This window comes from Mustela erminea, chromosome 1, assembly GCF_009829155.1.
Source record: "Mustela erminea isolate mMusErm1 chromosome 1, mMusErm1.Pri, whole genome shotgun sequence".
In the NCBI taxonomy this organism is placed as follows: domain Eukaryota; kingdom Metazoa; phylum Chordata; class Mammalia; order Carnivora; family Mustelidae; genus Mustela; species Mustela erminea.
The window spans coordinates 6,624,679-6,646,068 of record NC_045614.1 but is presented as its reverse complement, the minus strand read 5'-3'; the positions used below and the strand labels follow the sequence as shown (position 1 = coordinate 6,646,068).

The window sequence follows — 21,390 nt, the reverse complement described above, 5'->3', positions numbered from 1 at the left end:
GCCTCTGCCTGCTTCTCTGTCTGCCTGTGCTTGCTCGCTCTCTCTCCCTCTGTCCCTGACAAATAAATAAATAAAATCTTAAAAAAAAAGGGGGGGACATGCACCCTGATGTTTACAGCAGCAATATAAAAATAGACAAACTGTGGAAAGAGCCCAAGTGTCCATTGACAGATGAATGGATAAAGAAGATACAGTGTACACACACACAGACACAGGAATATTACTCAGCCATAAAAAAGAATGAAATCTTGCCATTTGCAATGATGTGGATGGAACTAGAGGGTATTGTGCTAAGTGAAATAAGTCAATCCTCTGGATATTCCTAAAGACTTTCCCTAAGTGGTTGAATAATTTAACATGCTTATCAAAATTCCTGGTGATCGATATTACCACTAGCACATTTTCATTTATACTGACAATCTAGTGAACATAAAATTATTTCATTATTTGGGATTTTCCTTATTATCTCTGAGATTGAGTGTTTTTTCATATATTTATGGGCCATTTATTTTACTCTCTGTTAACTATGTTTATGGTTTTTCTTCTGAGCTGTTGTCAGAATGGCAGAATTTCTTTGTATTTTTATGGCAGAATAATAGTGCATCATATATACACCAAATTTTCTCTATCTATTCATCTGTCAGTGGACACTTAGGTTATTTATATATCTTGGTTATTGTGAATACTGAAATTAACACATGAGAGCAGATACCACTTCAAGATACTGATTTTGCTTCCTCTGCATATACACCCAGAAGTGGAATTACAGGGTCATGTAGTAGTTCTATCTTTAATATTTTAAACTGAGGTGTAATTGGCATAAAACATTGCTTTAATTTCAGGTATACAATACAATGATTTGATATATGTATATATTGCAGAATGATAACCACAATAAATCTAGGTAACATTCATTACCATAAATACTTAAAAATATTTCTTATTAATATATAGTGTATTATTTGTTTCAGGGGTACAGGTCTGTGATTCATCTGTCTTACACAGTTCAAAGAAGTGGCGGGGGGGTGGGAGGTTGGGGTACCAGGTGGTGGGTATTAGAGAGGGCACGGATTGCATGGATCACTGGGTGTGGTGAAAAAATAATGAATACTGTTATGCTGAAAATAAATTAATTAATTTAAAAAAAGCTCACCATAGCACATAACCTCCCCAGTGTCCATGACCTAGCCACCCCATCCCTCCCACCACCCTCCACTCCAGCAACCCTGTTTGTTTCCTGAGATGTAGAGTCTCTTATGATTTGTCTCCCTCTCTAGTTTGATCTTGTTTCATTTTTCCTAACTTCCCCTATGATCCTCTACTGTGTTTCTCAAATTCCACATATCATCGAGGTCATATGATAATTGTCTTTCTCTGATTGACTTATTTCACTTAGCATAAAACCTTCTAGTTCCATCCATATCATAGCAAACAGCAAGATTTCATTTTTGATGGCTGTATTATATATATATATATATACCACATCTTTATCCATTCATCTGTTGATGGACATCTATGATCTTTCTGTAGTTTGGCTATTTGGCTATTGTGGACATTGCTGCTATAAACATTGGGAGGCATGTGCCCCTTCAGGTAAGTCCATTTTTATGTTTGAGGTAAATACCCAGTAGTGCAATTGCTTGGTCATAGGATAACTCTATTTTCAACTTTTTGAGGTACCTCCATACTGTTTTCCAGAGTGGCTGCACCAGCTTGCATTCCCACCAACAGTGTAGGAGGGTTCCCCTTTCTCCCTATCTTTGGGAGAAAAGAAGATGTCCATTTTTTCCTGGCTTGTTAATTTTAGCCATTTTAGCCATTCTGACTAGTGTGAGGTGGTATCTCATTGTGGTTTTGATTTGGATTTCTCTGATTCTGATGATATTGAGCACTTTTTCATGGGCCTGTTGGCCATTTGGATGTCTTCCTCATCTTTTTTTTTTAATTTATTTTTAATTTATTTTCAGCATAACAGTATTCATTATTTTTGCACCACACCTAGTGCTCCATGCAATCGTGCCCTCTATAATACCCACCACCTGGTACCCCAACCCTCCACCCCGCCCCGTCCCTTCAAAACCCTCAGATTGTTTTTCAGAGTCCATAGTCTCTCATGGTTCATCTCCTTTTTTAAAAAATACTTTAGGGGTGCCTGGGTGGCTCAGTCAGTTAAGCGACTGCCTTGGGCTCACGCCATGATCCTGGACTCCCAGGATCGAGTCCTGCATCGGGCTCCCTGCTCTGCAGAGTCTGCTGCTTCCTCTGACCCTCCCCCCATCTCGTGCTCTCTCTCATTCTCTCTCTCTCAAATAAATAAAATCATTTAAAAATATTTTTTTTACTTATTTGACACAGAGATATCACAAGTAGGTAGAGAGAGAGAGGGGGAAGCAGGCTCCATGCTGAGCAGAGAGCATGAAGAGGGCCTCGATCCCAGGACCCTGAGATCATGGCCTGAGCTGAAGGCAGAGGCTTAACCCACTGAGCCACCCAGGTGCCCCCATTTGGATATCTTCTTTGCAGAAATATCTGTTCATGTATTCTGCCAATTTCTTGATTAGATTATTTGTTCTTTGCATGTTGAGTTTGATAAGTTCTTTGGATACTAGCCCTTTGTCTGATGTATCATTTGCAGATATCTTCTCCCATTCTCCCTGTTGTCTTTTGATTTTGTTGATTGTTTCCTTTGCTGTGCAAAAGCTTTTGATCTTGATGCAAGTCCCAGTAGTTCATTTTTGCCCTTGCTTCCCTTGCCTTTGGCAATGTGTCTAGACAGAAGTTGCTGTGGCTGAGGTTTTGGGTTCAATTGTAAATGGGATTGACTCCTTAATTTCTCTTTTTTTCTGTCCTGTTGTTGTTGTATAGAAATGCAACTGATTTCTGTGCATTGATTTTATATCTTGACACTTTACTGAATTCCTGTGTGAGTTCTAGCAGATTTGGAGTGGAGTATTTTGGGTTTTCCACATACAGTATCATATCATCTGCAAAGAGTGATAGTTTGACTTTTTGCCAATTTGAATGCCTTTAATTTCTGTTGTCTGATTGCTGAGGCTAGGACTTCTAGTACTATGTTGAATAGTAGTGGTGATAGTGGACATCCCCTGCCGTGTTCCTAACCTTAGTGGAAAAGCTCTCAGTCTTTCTCCATTGAAAATGATACTTGCAGTGGGTTTTTCATAGATGGCTTTGATGATATTGAAGTATGTACTCTCTATCCCTGCCCTTTGCAGAGTTTTGGTCAGGAAGGGATGCTGTACTTTGTCAGATGCTTTTTCAGTATCTATTGAGACTATCATATGGTTCTTGTTCGTTCTTTATTAATGTATTGTATCACATTGATTGATCTGCAGATGTTGAACCAATCTTGCAGTCCTGGAATAAATCCCACTTGGTCATGGTGAATAATCCTTTTAATATACTGTTGGATCCTATTGGCTAGTGTTTTGGTGAGAATTTTTGCATCTGTGTTCATCAAGGATATTGGTCTGTAATTATCTTTTTTGATGGGATCCTTCTCTGGTTTTGGGATCCGTGATCTGGCCTCAAAATTAGTTTGGAAGTTTTCCTTCCATTTCTATTTTTTAGAAGAGTTTCAAGAGAATAGGTATTAATTCTTCTTTAAATGTTTGGTAGAATTCCCCTCGGAAGCCATCTGGCCCTGGGCTCTTGTTTGTTGGGAGATTTTTGGTGACTGTTTCAATCTCCTTACTGGTTATGGGTCTGTTAAGGTTTTCTGTTTCTTCCTGGTTCAGTTTTGGTAGTTTATATGTCCCTAGGAATGCATCCATTCCTTCCAGATTGTCAAATTTGCTGGCGTAGATTTGCTCATAATATGTTCTTACAGTTGTTTGTTTTTCTTTGGTGTTGATTGTGATCTCTCGTCTTTCATTCATGATTTTATTTATTTGGGTACTTTCTATTTTCTTTTTTAAGTCTGGCCAGGGGTTTATCAATCTTATTAATTCTTTCAAAGAACCAGCTCCTACTTTCGTTGATTTGTTCTATCGGGGTTTTTTGTTTGTTTGTTTGTTTGTTTCTGTTTCATTGATTTCTGTTCTTATCTTTATTATTTCTCCTCTCCTGCTGGGTTTAGGCTTTCTTTGTTGTTCTTTCTCTAGCTCCTTTAAGTGTAGGATTAGGTTGCATATTTGAGACCTTTCTTGTTTCTTGAGAAAGGATTGTACCACTGTATATTTTCCTCTCAGGACTGCCTTTGCTATGTCCTGCAGATTTTGAACCATTGTGTTTTCATTATCATTTGTTTCCATGAATTTTTTTCAGTTCTTCTTTAATTTCCTGGTTGACCTATTCATTCTTTAGAAGGATGCTCTTTAGTTTCCATGTATTTGGATTCTTTCCAAATTTCCTCTTGTGATTGAGTTCTAGCCTCAGAGCATTGTGGTCTGAAAATATGCAGGGAATGATCCCAATTTTTTGATACCAGTTGAGACCTGATTTATGACCCAGGATGTGATCTATTCTGGAGAATGTTCCATGTGCACTAGAGAAGAATGTGTATTCTGTTGCTTTGGGATGGAATGTTCTGTATATATCTGTGATGTCTATTTGGTCTAATGTGTCATTTAAGGCCTTTATTTCCTTGTTGATCTTTTGCTTGGATGATCTGTCCATTTCAGTGAGGAGAGTGTTAAAGTCCCCTACTGTTATTGTATGATTGTTGATGTGTTTCTTTGATTTAGTTATTAATTGGTTTATGTAGTTGGCTGCTCCCATATTAGGGGCATAGATATTTAAAATTGTTAGATCTTCTTGTTGTACAGACCCTTTGAGTATGATATAGTGTCCTTCCTCATCTCTTATTATAGTCTTTGGCTTAAAATCTAATCGATCTGATACAAGGATTGCCACTCCAGCTTTCTTTTGATGTCCATTAGCATGGTAAATTGTTTTCCACCCTCTTACTTTAAATCTGGAGATGTCTTTGGGTCTGAAATGAGTTTCTTGTAGACAGCATATTGATGGTTCTTGTTTTTTTTATCCATTCTGATACCCTGTGTCTTTTGATTGGCACATTTATCCCATTTACATTCAGGTTAACTATTGAGAGATATGAATTTTAGTGCCATTGTATTGCCTATAAGGTGACTGTTACTGTATATTGTCTCTGTTCCTTTCTGATCTACTACTTTTAGGGTCTCTCTTTGCTTAGAGGACCCCTTTCAATATTTCCTGTAGAGCTGGTTTTGTGTTTACAAATTCTTTTGGTTTTTGTTTGTTCTGGAAGCTTTTTTTAAAATTTTTTTATAAACATATAATATATTTTTATCCCCAGGGGTACAGGTCTGTGAATCACTAGGTTTGCACACTTCACAGCACTCACCATAGCATATAACCTCCCCAATGTCCATAACCCCACCCCCCAGCAACCCTCAGTTTGTTTTGTGAGATTAAGAGTCACTTACGGTTTGTCTTGTCCTGGAAGCTTTTTATCTCTCCTTCTATTTTCAATGACAGCCTAGCTGGATATAGTATTCTTGACTGCCTGTTTTTCTTTTTTTGTGCTCTGAATATATCATGACAGTTCTTTCTGGGCTACCAAGTCTCTGTGGATAAGTTTGTTGCCAATCTAATATTTTTACCATTGTATGCTACAGACTTATTGTCCTGGGCTGCTTTCAGGATTTTCTCTTTGTTGCTAAGACTTGTAAATTTTACTATTAGATGACAGGGTATGGATCTATTCTTATTGATTTTGAGGGTGGTTCTCTGTGCCTCCTGGATTTTGATGCATGTTCCCTTTGCCATATTGGGAAAATTTTCTACAGTAATTCTCTCCAATATGCCTTCTGCTCCCCTCTCTCCTTTTTCTGGAATCCCAATTATTCTGATGTTTCATCTTATGGTATCACTTATCTCTCGAATTCTACCCTCGTGGTCCAGTAGTTGTTTGTCTCTCTTTTGCTCAGCTTCTTTATTCTCTGTCATTTGGTCTTCTATATCATTAATTCTCTCTTCTGCCTCATTTATCCTAGCAGTAAGAGCCTCCATTTTTTATTATACCTCAATAATACCTTTTTTTTTTTAATTTGGTAAAACACAAATTTTATTGCAGAATTTTTTGGAAGGATCAGGGATGAGGCATACTGGAATAGAGGGATGGGGAATGATGACCTATTTTATAGGCAAAGGACAAAATAATGTGTATTTACAACTAGCGTTCCTTTCTACCTCCCAAATAAATAATAAACAGGAGTAAAATCCTCATGTAATAATGTTATATTTTTAAAATCCCTACCATAATCAAATTATAATTCACATGACTTTTAAAAATAGCCTTATAACCTATATTCTTTATTTTATTTTATTTTTTATTTTCAGCATAACAGTATTCCTTGTTTTTGTACCACACCCAGTGGTACATGCAATCTGTGCCCTCTCTAATACCCACAACCTGGTTCCCCCAACCTCCCACCCTCCTGTCCCTTCAAAACCCTCAAATTGTTTTTCAGAGTCCATAGTCTCTCATGGTTCATCTCCCCTTCCAATTTCCCCCAACTCCCTTCTCGTCTCTAACTCCCCTTGTCCTCCATGCAGTTTGTTATGCTCCACAAATAAGTGAAACCATATGATGATTGACTCTGTCTGCTTGACTTATTTCACTCAGCATACACTATGGAGTATTATGCCTCCATCAGAAAGGATGAATACCCAACTTTTGTAGCAACATGGACGGGACTGGAAGAGATTATGCTGAGTGAAATAAGTCAAGCAAAGAGATTCAATTAATAGCTTTTTTTAAAATTTCAGCTTGGTTAGATTTTAGTTCTTTTATTTCTCCAGAAAGGGCTTTTATTTCTCCAGACAGGGTTTCTCTAATCTTCCATGCCTTTTTCAAGCCCGGTTAGCACCTTGAGAATCATCATTCTGAACTCTAGATCTGACATATTACCAGTGTCCATATTGATTAGATCCATGGCCTTCGGTACTGCCTCTTGTTCTTTTTTTTTGTGGTGAGTTTTTCCGCCTTGTCATTTTATCCAGATAAGAATATATTGAGTGTGGGGCGCCTGGGTGGCTCAGTGGGTTAAGCCGCTGCCTTCGGCTCAGGTCATGATCTCAGGGTCCTGGGATCGAGTCCCACATCGGGCTCTCTGCTCAGCAGGGAGCCTGCTTCCTTCTCTCTCTCTCTGCCTGCCTCTCAGTGTACTTGTAATTTCTCTCTGTCAAATAAATAAATAAAATCTTAAAAAAAAAAAAAGAATATATTGAGTGAAAAAAATACTAAAAGGGTGGCAAATACCCCAGTAAAATGTGCTTTAACCAAATCAGAGAAGACCCCAAATCATGGGGGCAAGAAAGGGGGTGAAAAGAAGTTCAGAAACTTAAAAAAAAATTTAAAAGTGGAAAAAAAATATAAAAAAGAATATATATATAGACTGGTGAATAGAACAGGTTCACTCACTTAATTTTGGGAGTATTTTGGTCTTTTAGAAGAAACTACCTCCCCAAATTTTAAAGAATGAAAAACATATATAAGGGTAAACATGATGAAGGGATGGAATATGATTATAAAGATGAAAAAATTTTTTTTCAATTTCTAAAAAAGGAGTTGATAAGATAAGTTAGTTGGGAGAATAATGAAAAAGAAAGTGGAAAGAATTTGCTCAGGCTGGAGACTAGAACAAAGCCCTGTGCTAGATGTAGGGTATATTTTGATCTATTAGAAGAAGTTGTACCCCAAATTTTTTTAGAAGAAAAAAACCCTATGTGTATACAAAAAATAAAGTTAGATACAATGAAGGATAAAATGTGACTATAATAATGAAGGTTCAAAAAAGATTATTTTGAAGTATATTTCTAAGATAAACTAGTTTAAAAATGTTAAAAGAAGGAAGGGTAAAAGTTTTAAAAAATTAGCAGAAGAAAGCAGAGAAAGACAACTATCATATGATCTCCCTGATATGAGGAAGTGGTGATGCAACATGGGGGCTTAAGTGGGTAGGAGAAGAATAAATGAAACAAGATGGGATTGGGAGGGAGACAAACCATAAGTTACTCTTAATCTCACAAAACAAACTGAGGGTTGCTGGGGGGAGGGGGTTTGGGAGAAGGGGGTGGGATTATGGACATTGGGGAGGGTATGTGCTTTGGTGAGTGCTGTGAAGTGTGTAAACCTGATGATTCACAGACCTGTACCCCTGGGGATAAAAATATATGTTTATAAAAAATAAAAAAAAATTAGCAGAAGAAAAAAATAAAATTAAAAAACAATTAACTTTGCAAGACTAAAGAATCATGGGGAGAAAGCCATGAATTCATGCTTTGCTTTCTCCTCCTCTGGAATTCCACCGTTCTCCCTGGTAAGTGAACTTGTTCAGAGCTGGATTTCTTGCTGATCTTCTTGGGGAGGGGCCTATTGTAGTGATTCTCAAGTGTCCTTGCCCAAGGCAGAATTGCACTGCCCTTACCAGGGGGCCAGACTAAGTAATCCACTTGGCTTTGCTTTTGGGAGCTTTTGTTCCCTGAAAGCTTTCTGTAGAGTTCCAGAGGACAGGAATGAAAATGGTGGCCTCCCAATCCCTGGCCCGGAGGAGCCAAGAGCTCAGGGCCCCACTCCTCCGTGCATCCTCAGAGAAAATCGTTCAATCACTCCCGTCTCCCAGGCCTCCGGCTGTGCTCTGAGCTCACCCAGCCTGTGACCAAGCGTCTCTGTCTCTGGCACAAAACTCTGCCTTGAGTATCTGAACCCCACACATCCCTGATCTCTTCCAGGGGAGTCTCCCCGGGTCTTGTGGGGTCCCTGCGCACAGAGCAATGACCTGTGCCATGGATCACGATAAAGTAACCCCAAGTTGAGAGCTCACCCCTTGGCTCTGTCTCTATAGCCGACTTCCCCGCTCTAATACCTGTGAGCTTTGTGACACTCAGGCACCCCCGATCCTTCTGTGACCCCACAGGACCTGAGACCATGCTGTCCCTGCGTGGGCTTCACCCCTGTTTAGCCTCTGGAGTGATGTCCCTCAGTGGAGCAGATTTTTAAAAGTTCTGATTTTGTGCTTTGTTGCTCCGCCACTTGCCTGGAGCCAGCCCCTCCCCCTGCGGTCTGTCTTCCTGTTGCTTCAGATTCGCTTCTCTGCCGGTCCTACCTTTCAGAAAGTGGTTGATTTTCTGTTTCTAGAATTGTTGCTCCTCTTCTCTGATATCTTCTATTGGATTTGTAGGTGTTCAGAATGGTTTGATAAGCTATCTAGCTGATCTCCTGCTACCTGATGTCCTCTCACCCTGCTACTTCTCCATCACCTTCTGTCTTTGTCTTACTTATTTCACTGCACATAAAGCCCTCGAGGTCCATCCATTTGTCTCAAATAGTAGGATTTCCCTCTTGTAATGGGTGAATAACATTCCTGTGTGTGTGTCTATGTGTGTGTGTACATACATATACCAACTTCATTTCTTTATCCATTTATCTGCTGATAGACACTTAAGATTGTTTCCATGTCTTGGCTCTTGTAAATAATGCTGCAGTGAACATGGGAGTACACATATCTTTTCAGAATAGTGATTTCATCTCCTTCAGTTATATTTCCAGAAGTGGGGTTGAGGGATCATACTGTTTTCCATGATTGCACCAGTTTATATTCCTAGCAGCAGTACTTATATTCCTACAAGCAGACTTCCTTTTTCCCCACATTCTTGCCAACACTTGTTTTCTCTTGTCCTTTTGATGAAAGCCATTCTAACAGGTGTGAAGTGATACCTTATTGTTGTTTTGGTTTGCCTTTTGTGATGATTAGTGATATTGAGCATCTTTTCTTTAACTTGTTAGCTGTCTATATGTGAAAAGTGAGAGCTAATAACCTAATTGGGGAAAATCTGAGAGCTTTCCCTCTATGGTCAGGGAAGTCCACTCCTACCACTTTCATTCAACATAATACTGGAAGTCCAAGCTACAACAGTCAGACAACAAAAAGAAAAGGGATCCAAATCAGTAAAGAAGAAGTAACACTTCCACTCTTTGCAGATGACATGATACCGTATATAGAAAATCTTGAAAGATTCCACCAAAAAACTGCTAGAACTATATGTCTTCTCTAGAAAATGTCTATTCAGCTCCTCTGCTGACTATTATTTTTTTTAAGATTTTATTTATTTATTTGACAGAGATCACAAGTAGGCAGAGAGGCAGGTGGGGGGGTGGGGTGGGGGAAGCAGGCTCCCCACTGAGCAGAGAGCCCGATGTGGGGCTCAATCCCAGGACCCTGGGATCATGACCTGAGCCAAAGGCAGAGGCTTTAACCCACTGAGCCACCCAGGCACCACTCTGCTGATTTTTAAATCAGATTGTTTATTTTTTGCTACAAAGTTGTATTTTTTAATATTTTGGCTATTAACCTCTTATCAGATACATGATTTATGAGTATTTTGTTCTGTAGGTAGGCTTTTCATTTTATTGATGGTGTTTTTGCTGTGCAGAAGCTTTTTAGTTTGATATAGATACAGTTTTTAATTTTTTTTAAAGATTTTATTTATTTGTCAGAGAGAGAGAGGGAGAGAGAGCAAGCACAGGCAGACAGAATGGCAGGCAGAGGCAGAGAGAGAAGCAGGCTCCCTGCCAAGCAAGGAGCCCAATGTGGGACTCGATCCCAGGACCTGAGCTGAAGGCAGCTGCTTAACCAACTGAGCCATCCAGGCATCCCTACAGTTTTTAATTTTTGCAGCTGTGGTTTATGTTTTTGGTGTCATAATTGTTGCCAAGATCAACGTCAAGGAGCTTTCCTCCTAAGTTTTCTTCTAGGAGTTGCATGGTTTTCAGGTCTTATGTTTAAGTCATTAATAATTTTGAGTTAAATTTTGTAAGTGGTGTAAGATGGGTTCAATTTCATTCTTATGCATTGGGATATATAGTTTTTCCAACAGCATTTTTAAAAGAGATTATCCTATGTCCTTTGAGTATCCTTGGCTCCTTTGTCAAATACAAGTTGATTGTATATGTGAGTGTTTATTCTGGGCTCTCCATCCTGTTCCATTAGTCTGTGTGTGTGCTTTAATGTTAGTACCACATGGTTTTGGTTACTATAATTTTGCAGTGTAGTGTGAAACCTGTACCCCTGGGGATAAAAATATATGTTTATAAAAAATAAAAAATTAATTAAAAAAAAAAAAAAAGAAGTGTCCAGAAGCCATTTCAGGCTTCCAGAGGAGCACAGTCAGATCACAGATAGAGGCTGAGTAGAGCCCAACCCTTGGGAAATAAGTAGTCAAACACCTCCCAGGGAAAAAGTGGGAGCCTTGTGTTTCTACCTCTTCTCTCTGTGCTGAGCCCAGGAGGATAACCATGTAGTCCTATAAAAACTGCCTCTTGGTTTTCTGTGGTATCTGGGGACTTGGAAACACCAAGCCACATTGCTCTCACAGCTAGAAGATTTGGGAGCCAGTCCCTCAAGTTTGCCATACAAGTTGGGGCCCTAGGTGTGTGGTCTTAAACTTTCACTCTTCAGGGAGATTCTGAGTCGGGGACTCTCTCCTGGTTGTAAGGTGCCATCCCAGGGGTGGGGTCAATGGTGTGAGCATGCCTCAGCTTTTCCTACCTGTTTAGAGGGCTCTGATATGTAGGAGTCAACAAACCAGTTTCTGGATTTCTCTCAGAGGGAATTAATCTCTGTGTACCTGTATGGTGAGTGTGTTACCAGGAAGAGGGGTGTCAGGAACCTTCTCTTCCATCATATGGATGGTGTTGGTAAGAATTCATTAAGTTTAAACATTTAGCCAGACCAGTATTAGGTCAAATTTATTTAACACGTGGTATTGGGCAATGTAAAGGAGTGTAAGAAAAAAAAAAGACACATTAGGATCCTATAAAAATGACAGGTTGTAGGACAAAAATGATCAGATACTGGAAATCAAATACTGGAGGCATCAATTTATATCTGTCTGCATGGTCACATTGCCGCCTCCTTTTCTCTGGGTCTCCTTCACTTCTACTTGTTCTATAAGGAAACATGATTTCTATTTAGGGCTCACCCAGATAACCCAGTGTAAGTGCATCCTTTGCAAAGACCCCTTTTCCAAGTAAGTTCTGATGCCATTCATCCTTTTATCATATGAGGTACTAATCACAAATTAGGGGGATTAGGATGTGGGCATATCATATCGAGGGCCTCCATTTCACCTCCTACAGATGTGCTTTGATTGACTCCATTAAGAGACCTATTATCATCTGACACTGGGAAGGACAGGTTTTTTTTGTGTGTGTGTTTTTGTTTTTTGTCCCTGGGCATTATGTTCAAGCATGACATCTGTATTTGCTGCCACCACCTTGTGACTGAAGGAGAACAAGTCCTCGGACAAAGCCACCAAATGCAGAACAGAGTGAAGCCTACTCCCCTGTTTCACATTCCCTGTCTTGAAGTTCTAATAATGACAACTGTTTCCTGTTCGATCATATTAGGGATAGGTATTTTTCTCTTCTTAGAACTAAAGGCTTCCTCACTGATGGAACACAAATAACTCACAATTATTTCAAAATGAGATGATACCATTATACCAGTTGTATAGATAATGAAACTGAGTATAGTGGGTGGATACTAATACTGCCTCAAAGGAATACACTTTACCAGTGACTGGTCTCCATAATTACTAAGTCGGGGTGTGAAAGATGAACTCCCTTGCCTCACTGTAGCCTGATTTGGGTTTCAACTGACATGGTCTCTTACGGGACCAGGGAGAAGCAAGTCTCTAAATATGACAACAGTCATCTTCCTGTCCTTTCTCTGAGCTATTCATATTCTGCATTTACTTCTTCCTGAGTCATCCATACAAACATAAAACTTCTATCTCTGCCTCAGGCTCTACCTCTGTGGAACTGAGAAAAGCCTTGAAGTAAGAATTGATATAAATTTGTCAAACATAAAAAGCTAAAGAAAAATAAAAGTTAGGTTTCAACTCTAAGTTAAAATATACTTGGCTGTTACGTTATCTACTTGTGTTAGAAGCATTCAGTGAGGGACGCCTGGGTGGCTCAGTTGGTTAAGCAGCTGCCTTCAGCTCAGGTCGTCATCCCAGCGTCATGGGATCGAGTCCCACATCGGGCTCCTTGCTCTGCAGGGAGCCTGCTTCTCCCTCTGACTCTGCCTGCCACTCTGTCTGCCTGTGCTCGCTCTCGCTCGCTCTCTCTCTGACAAATAAATAAATAAAATCTTTAAAAAAAAAAAAAGAAGCATTCAGTGATAGAAGAATGAACTTCCTTGTTCCCCTGTGATTCATATAATCATATATGATATCATATAATCATATATGATAATGATAATATGATATAATATGATATGATAATAACAATAAATCATACTGATTTATTCTTACAACCCAGCCCAAGGTACATGGCACAATCACAGGAAAAAAGGTATCCTACTGATGAGTTTCTTCAAGGCACCCTGCATGTCACTATTCCTCAGACTGTAGATAAAGGGGTTCATCATTTGAGGAATCACGATGTACATCACAGAGGCCACAGCAGTCTTTCTGGAAGAGTCACTAACTGCAGAAATAATGTACACTCCAAAAGCTGTCCCATAGAATAAGGACACACAGGTGAGACCCACAGGTGGAGAAAGCTTTATATTTCCTGCCTGCTGATGGCATTCTCAAAACAGAGGAGAAAATTTGAGTGTAAGAAAAAATGATTCCAGAGAGTGGAACACCCGCAAATAAGCCAGCTGCAAAATATGCCAAGATATTATTGATGAGAGTATCAGAGCAAGCAAGCTTGACAATCTGACCGAGTTCACAGAAGTAGTGGGGGATGTCCAAGTCCCTACAGAAGGATAACTGTAGTATCATCAGACTATGGAGTAGGGCATTGGCAATGCTAATGAGCAGGGAGAGTACCGTCAGCAGGCCACAGAGTTGGGCATTCATGATAACAGTGTACCTCAAGGGATGGCAGATGGCCACATAGCGGTCATAGGCCATTGCTGCAAGGAGAAAATTTTCCAAACCAACAAAAGTCAAGACAAAGCAGACCTGGGTGAGGCAGCCTGTATAACTGATGCTCTGAATCTGTGCTTGGATGTTCACCAGCATCTTTGGGATGGTGGTTGTGCTTAAACAGATGTCCGTAAAGGACAGGTTGGAGAGGAAGAAGTACATGGGGGTATGGAGGTGGGAATCAGAGATGACAGCCAGGATAATGAGCATATTTCCCAGGATGGTGACCAGGTACGTGGACAGGAACAGACTGAAGAGGAGGAGCTGCAGTTCTGGATCATCTGTCAATCCTAGGAGAAAGAATTCTGAAAATACTGTCTGGTTTCTGGGTCCCATGTTGTTGATGAATCTGACGGAAAACATGGGGTGAAAATTAAAAAAAAAAAAAGGAATGGTCTCTGGGTGAGCCACAACAACATCACCTGGGAATTGTTAAAAATACAAATTCTAGTATCAGTCCAGATATACTGCTAATAAACTCTGAGGTGAGGATCAGCCATCTATTTTTGGCAAGCCAGACAGATGAATTTGATATCACCAAAGTTTGAGAGACAGTGCTTTTAGAAAAAAAAAAAAAACAAAACTATTGAGAATCCATGTGACTATTCCAATTTTTCCCTATGCTAATTTTTCCATCATTATTTCCTACTCTTTTCCCCCCTCTTCCCTCCATTGGCCCTTGTTTTTTTGATCACCAGTTCTGCTTCATACATTGTGTTAGGTGTTAAGTTTAAGATGAATAAGAATGGTGTTTCCTTCAGAAATATTTTTTGCCTCCAAACAATAGAAAGACAAGAATGATGTTATTCAGTCTCTCTACAGAGTTTGCCCTGTCATCTTTGATATGCTCAGAATCATCTGAATGAGTTAAGTCATTTTATTACTCCATTCACCCATGGGGACACTTAGGTGAGATGAATTGTATCATGGATATGAAGTACACAGTGTGTGTCAAAGACTAGATATGAGTTCAGATCATCTGACTGCTGAAATGACATTCCTTTTTTTAAGGTTTTGTTTTGTTTTGTTTTGTTTTGTTTTGTTTTGCATAACCTATGATTTTATTTTTTTTAATTCTTTTTCTTTTTCTTTTTTAAATTTTTTATTTCTTTTTAGTATAATAGTATTCATTGTTTTTGTACTACACCCAGTGCTCCATGCAATCTGTGCCCTCCCTAGTACCCACCACCTGGTTCCCCCAACATACCACCCCCCATCCCTTCAAAAACCTCAGGTGTTTTTCAGAGTCCATAGTCTCTCATGGTTCACCTCCCCTTCCAATTTCCCTCAACTCCCTTCTCCTCTCTATCTCCCCATGTCCTCCATGTTATTTGTTATGCTCCACAAATTGAAGTTCCAGTTAGTTAGAGTGCAATATTAAATTCAGGTAACAGTCCATGATTCAACACCTCCACGCAATACAAGGTGATCAAACAAGTGCCTTCCTTGAACTCCATCATCTAAATTATCCCTCCCAACCCTTCCTCTCTGGTACCCATCCATTTGTTCTCTGTAGTTAAGAGTCTGTTTCATGGTTTCTCCTCTATCTTTTCCCCTGTACTCATTTGTTTTGTTTTTTAAAATTCCACATATGGAATGACTTGACTGACTTGACCAATCATTTTTAATGCTCCTGGATTATACAGCATTAGCATTCCTAAAACATCTTATGTATGATAAGTTCCTTTCATAATTTTAGTATTTTCATTTTGAGAAATGCCCTTAAATCTCCTGTCACAATATAAGGCATGTCTACCTCTATCCATGACATAGAGTAGCAGTGTGAAAATATGTAGCAGGTCATGGCATTTATTCAAGTATATGCTCTACACCTTAGCATAGATTGAAAAGTGTTGCTTATAAAATTGAAAGTCTTAAGACTCCTTCATGGAAATGCTACTCATCTATGTTAGTTGTTAGTGGTTTATTCTAAGAGAAACTAGGCAGCTATGTCAGTGATGTTCTCTCTCCTTAGGGGACTTTCCCACCCAAGGTGATAGGTGGCATATCATTTTAAAAAATCAGCTACATAAGGGAAGATATTTGCAAATGATATTACAGACAAAGGGCTGATACCCAAAATCTGTAAAGAACTCCTCAAACTCAGCACTTAAAAAAGAGATCATCATGCCAGAAAATGGGCAGAAGACACTTCTCCAAAGAAGACATACAAATGGCTAAGAGACAAATGAAAAAATGTTCATCATCATTAGCCATTGGGTAGATTCAAATCAAAACCACATTGAGATACCACCTTACACCAGTTAGAATGGCCAATTTTAACAAGACAGTAAACAACAAATGCTGGAGAGAAAGGGGAACCCTCTTCCACTGTTGGTGGGAATGCAGGTTGCTGCAGCCACTTTGGAAAACACTATGGATTCCTTAAGAAATTAAGAAAAACGCTTAATATTCCTTAAGAAATTAAAAATAGAGCTATTCTATGACCCTGCAATTGCACTACTGGATATTTGCCTCAAAGATAAAGATAACAGTGAAAAGAAGGGCCATCTGTACCCCAATGTTCATAGTAGCAATGGCCACAATCGCCAAAATGTGGAAAGAGCCAAGATGTCCTTCAACAGATGAATGGATAAAGAAGATATGGCTCATATATACAATGGAGTATTATGCCTCCATCAGAAAGGATGAATACCCAACTTTTGTATCAACGTGGTGGGACTGGAGGAGATTATGCTGAGTGAAATAAGTCAAGCAGGGAAAGTCAACTATCATATGGTTTCACTTACTTGTGAGGAATAAAATGGAAGACATTGGGTGTTGGGGAGAAGTGAGTTGGAAATTAGAGGGGGATATGAACCATGACAGACTGTGGACTCTGAGAAGCAAACTGAGGGTTTTGGAAAGGAGAGGTGTGAGGGGATGGGTTAGCCTGGTGGTGAGTATTCAGAAAGACCCATATTGCATGGAGCACTGAGTGTGGTGCATAAACAATTCTGGAACACTGAAAAAAAAATTTTTTTTAATTTTTTAAACAAAATTTAAAAAAACACACACACATATGTACTGTTTAGCCTTGCTAGGTCACCTCTATTAAACTGTTTATGATAACAATAAATAAATAAATAAATAAATAAATAAATAAATAAATAGCAGCTACATGATAGAAAGAATCAAATGCTCAGACTCTTCAAAATAGAGGAAAATTCAAACAGTTATTGGTCCTTGGAAGACCAAGACAGTGCAGATTTATAAGATACTTAGAAGATAATCTGGTGCCCTAATAGGAATTCTTTGTGAAGCAGTGGTGCTTCCTCACCTTGGGGAGACAGAAGTGGCCATGACAGCCTTTATCATTTGGTGTATTACTTAGACCCAGAACTCAGAATGTGACCCAAACCAGCACTTGCTTTGTAAATGGGAAAAGCTGCTCAACTGTATGGAGGCGTTGGTGTCTTCAATATAGAGTGGAAACTGTCACCAAGTCTTACAGGGATGTTGTAGTGATGAGCAGTACATAGAAGAAGAGCAGCCAGCACAGCACTCAGCATATAGGACACTGCTAGTAACGTTTACTCTGTGTGTGTGTGTGTGTGTGTGTGTGTGTGTGTGTGTGTGTGTGTGTGTTTGGTTTTGGTCCAGGAACAATGGCACCTGGAATATTTCATTTCTCAGAAGGAAGTAGTGGGAAGGGCAACGAGGAAAGACAGTGAAAAGAGAGTACATCCTTACCGTGATAACTGCAAATTTCAGAGAAGTGTTTATGAATTGAAACTCTAGCTGGGAATCTTTATTGTGCAGAAAAAGAATAAAGTTCACAGGAATGATGTCAATATTCATTTGGCATGGACGATGATGAACTACATAGCAGTCAAAGTGAATTAAAGAAAAAATGAGTACCCAACATTTGCATCAACATGGATGGAACTGGAGGAGATTATGCTAAGTGAAATAAGTCGAACAGAGAAAGACAATGATCATATGATTTCACCTATTTGTGGAACATAAGGAATAGCATGGAGAACATTAGGAGAAGGATGGGGAGTATGAGGGGGCGGTAATCAAAGGGGGAAATGAACCATGAGAGATACAGACTCTGGGAAACAAACTGACGGTTCTGGCAGGGGCATGGGTGAGCCCAGTGATGAGTATTAAGGAGGGCATGTATGACCTGGAGCACTGCCTGCTTTATGCAAACAGTGAATCATGCAATAATGATGTAGTGTATGGTGACTAACATAACATAATAAAAAATTTTAGTAAAAAGAAAAAAATGAGTCAGGATTATAGTTTGATATAATATAAAAAGGTAAGAAAAAATTACAGGAGAAAACTTCAGATACACATGTTGAAATCTCTCAAGCTATAATCCCTAATAAAAATAAACCCCAGCAAAAAATAACAGAGAGACCACAGTGAAGTGCTGGGTTTCCCAATAGTTGATATGATCAAATTTAGACACTTCACTCTCCTCATTCTTGGTGTTTTGATTGCAGTAAATCATAGAGATACAGGTGAAACCCCCACATCATAAATTTGTACAATCTTGATTCTTTTCCTTCCCCAGGGGAACCAGTACATTGACTTTATATACATTATTCCCCTGAAATTTTTGTTATGATTAGTATTATCCTCTGATAAAAAATGTATATTCTTTTGCATTTTAAAAGCTTTATATACATGGAACCATACAATACATGCCATTTAAAACTGGCATGCTTATGCTATTTACTTTTTATTATGTTGGTATATTTAGTCCCAGTCACTAATTTTAATTATCAGAGAGTATTACTTGATACTGTTACATCATTTTATTTCTCCATTCTCTAAGTGATAGTTATTATGGTCAATGTCTTTTATCCTATATATGTTTATGAAGACGTGCAATATGAAACTAGGCATGGGGGATGCCATCATATTTGAGATTGTATTGTCTGGGAAGGGGAGAACAGGAAAATAGGGAGAGAAAAAGAGATACTTTCTCTTCACATATACACCCATTTTTCTACTTTATAAAAAAGACCTGCAGCCAGTATGGCAGAATGTCAACATTTGCTCATTCTGGAATGAGTGGAAGGGTGGCCATATGTTTTTTGTTGTTGTTGTTGTTATACATCTCTGCTGTTGTTACATAAAATGTTTATAATTTTATGAAGAGAAATTACATGTCCTAGGAAAGTGTCTGGCTCTGTTTCTCTGTATCTGACTCCCTTCCTTGTGTCCTCAAGTGAGCTACAGGGATAATACCCTCATCTCCACATGGTATGTTAGGAATCAGGAATGCAAGTAAAAGGAAAAACTGACCCAAAACCCTTCCCCATGACCATCACAAGAACTGAGTAAGTGGGAGAAAGCATATAATACTCATCTTGTTTTAAAATGGGCTGATTTCTACTCAGGAGGAAAATATGTTCTGTCATGTTTCAGAGAGATTAGGAGTCCAGCTGATTGAGACTGGGGTCTGTATCTGTACAAACAGGAACTTGTTAACAGGAAGAAAGGCTGGAATGCATGGGACACTGAGTCTCATCATTTCATGCATGCATACTCCTCATTTCTTCCCCTGGATGAATCTGTAGTAAAATGCCTGCCCTCCTTACTCAAGCATTAACTAAAAGACTTTCAGTTACCTGGCTGGCATCAGTGTGGAGTGGTGCATGACATGTCACCTAGATACAAAGATGGAAGATCTGTCTTCAGGAAGGGCAGAGAGACCACGTGAGTCAGTCGGCTTGTGGTCAAGAAAGATCATTCCTGGTTAGAGCCTCAGGTGTGGTTCTTCCTGACTAGGTAAGGACTGTGGAATTAGGTTGTCACAGGCTGACTCTTTACAGTGATCTCTCCCTGGAGGGTCAATATCCAAAGCTCCTCATTAGACAACATTTTTAGTGTCCTTCCAATCCCTTGGCTCTGCAAATCCTTAAAGACCAAGACTATAGAAGAGAGGGATACCTGATGGCTAATACTTGAGACTATGAGGCCAGGTGTATGTCATCTATTCTGCCTATCTGTTCATGCTTACCTCTGTCTAACATACCTTGCACACACATAAACACACTCCTTTTATAATGAATTCTAGACTTAAAGTTACAAAGGTATCACTATGTGATTAGGGATATCTCAAAGCCTGATTGCAATTTTAAGTGTGCAGATATTTTTTACATATGGGTATAAGTAATATATTTATAAATATAATTAAGATATTGTGGAATTCAAACCCTAGGGATATTTCACCTTTGGAGTCATCGAATGTTTTCTATACCTCTTTCCTGATCTGTGTTTTAAATGGGAGAATCTCATTTACTCTTTGTGATCCTTGTGGCTGTGATCAATGTAGACAGACTTCATACTCTTTTCAGATTTTCATAATCACTTATTCCAAGTTCTGCCCAATAGATACAGAGCACATTTTTCTTCCCATTGGGGGGATTTTAGATCGAATGGTGCTTCTTCATTTTATTTATTTATTTAAAAATCTTTTTTTTAAGATTTTATTTATTTATTTGACATAAATATAGACAGCACAAGTAGGCAGAGTGGCAGGCAGAGGGAGAGGAAGAAGCAGGCTCTCTGCTGAGCAGGGAGACTAATATGGGACTCAATCTGAGGACACTGGGATCATGACCTGAGCCCAAGGCATCTGCTTAACTAACTGAGCCACCCAGGCACCCCTAATAGTTTTATGAAGAGAAATTACATGTCCTAGGAGAGTGTTGGTATATTTTGAGAGAGAGAATGAACAAGGATGGGGAATGGCAGAGGGAGAGAGAGAGAATCTCAGGCAGGTTCCATTCCCAGTGTAGAACTGGACATATGGCTCAATCTCACAAACCTGAGATAATGACCTGAGCCAAAATCAAGAGTTGGATGCCTAACCAACTACAAGTTGCATCAAGGTTCTTTATTATTATATTTTAGGATTATTTATTTATTTATTTATTTGACAGGAAGAGAGAGAGAGAGATTGCATGTGATAGAGGGAGGGGCAGAGTACAAAGAAGATGGAGACAGTCTCCAGCAGACTCTCCACTGAATGTGGAGCTTAACTTAGGGCTTGATACCATAACCTGAGTGAAACAAACTGAGTAGGCAGTTTGTCCTCACCCAGAGATTTCATCTGTAATAATAGGTGTGGGTGATACTCCATATTCACTTGAAAACATTTTTCTTTAAGCATTTCAGTATTTTCATGTATTCACCAATGTATTTCACATTTTAGCTCTTTCTAATGTACTTTTCTTAATCTATGTTTTCAAGATACATTTTTTGAAAATAGACTGATGACAGGATGGCATTGTAATATTAGTCTTCACCATCTTAGCACCAGTAAACTTCAAACACATGAAAAATAGAGAAATCTGAATACGTAGTTGGGCTCAAAAACTGATACAGTTTTCTATGTAGCACAAGAAAACGAAAATGTAAATGGTAAGTGTGCTGGAGCCAAAGGGTTCTGCTGATTTATGTTGACATAAATACTTA

The 21,390-nt window shown here is 39.0% G+C and overlaps 1 pseudogene; it reads right to left on the bottom strand.

Moving 5' to 3' along the window:
• Nucleotides 1-13,349: 13,349 nt before the first annotated feature.
• Nucleotides 13,350-14,310, bottom strand: LOC116600258 (annotated as a pseudogene).
• Nucleotides 14,311-21,390: the final 7,080 nt, after the last annotated feature.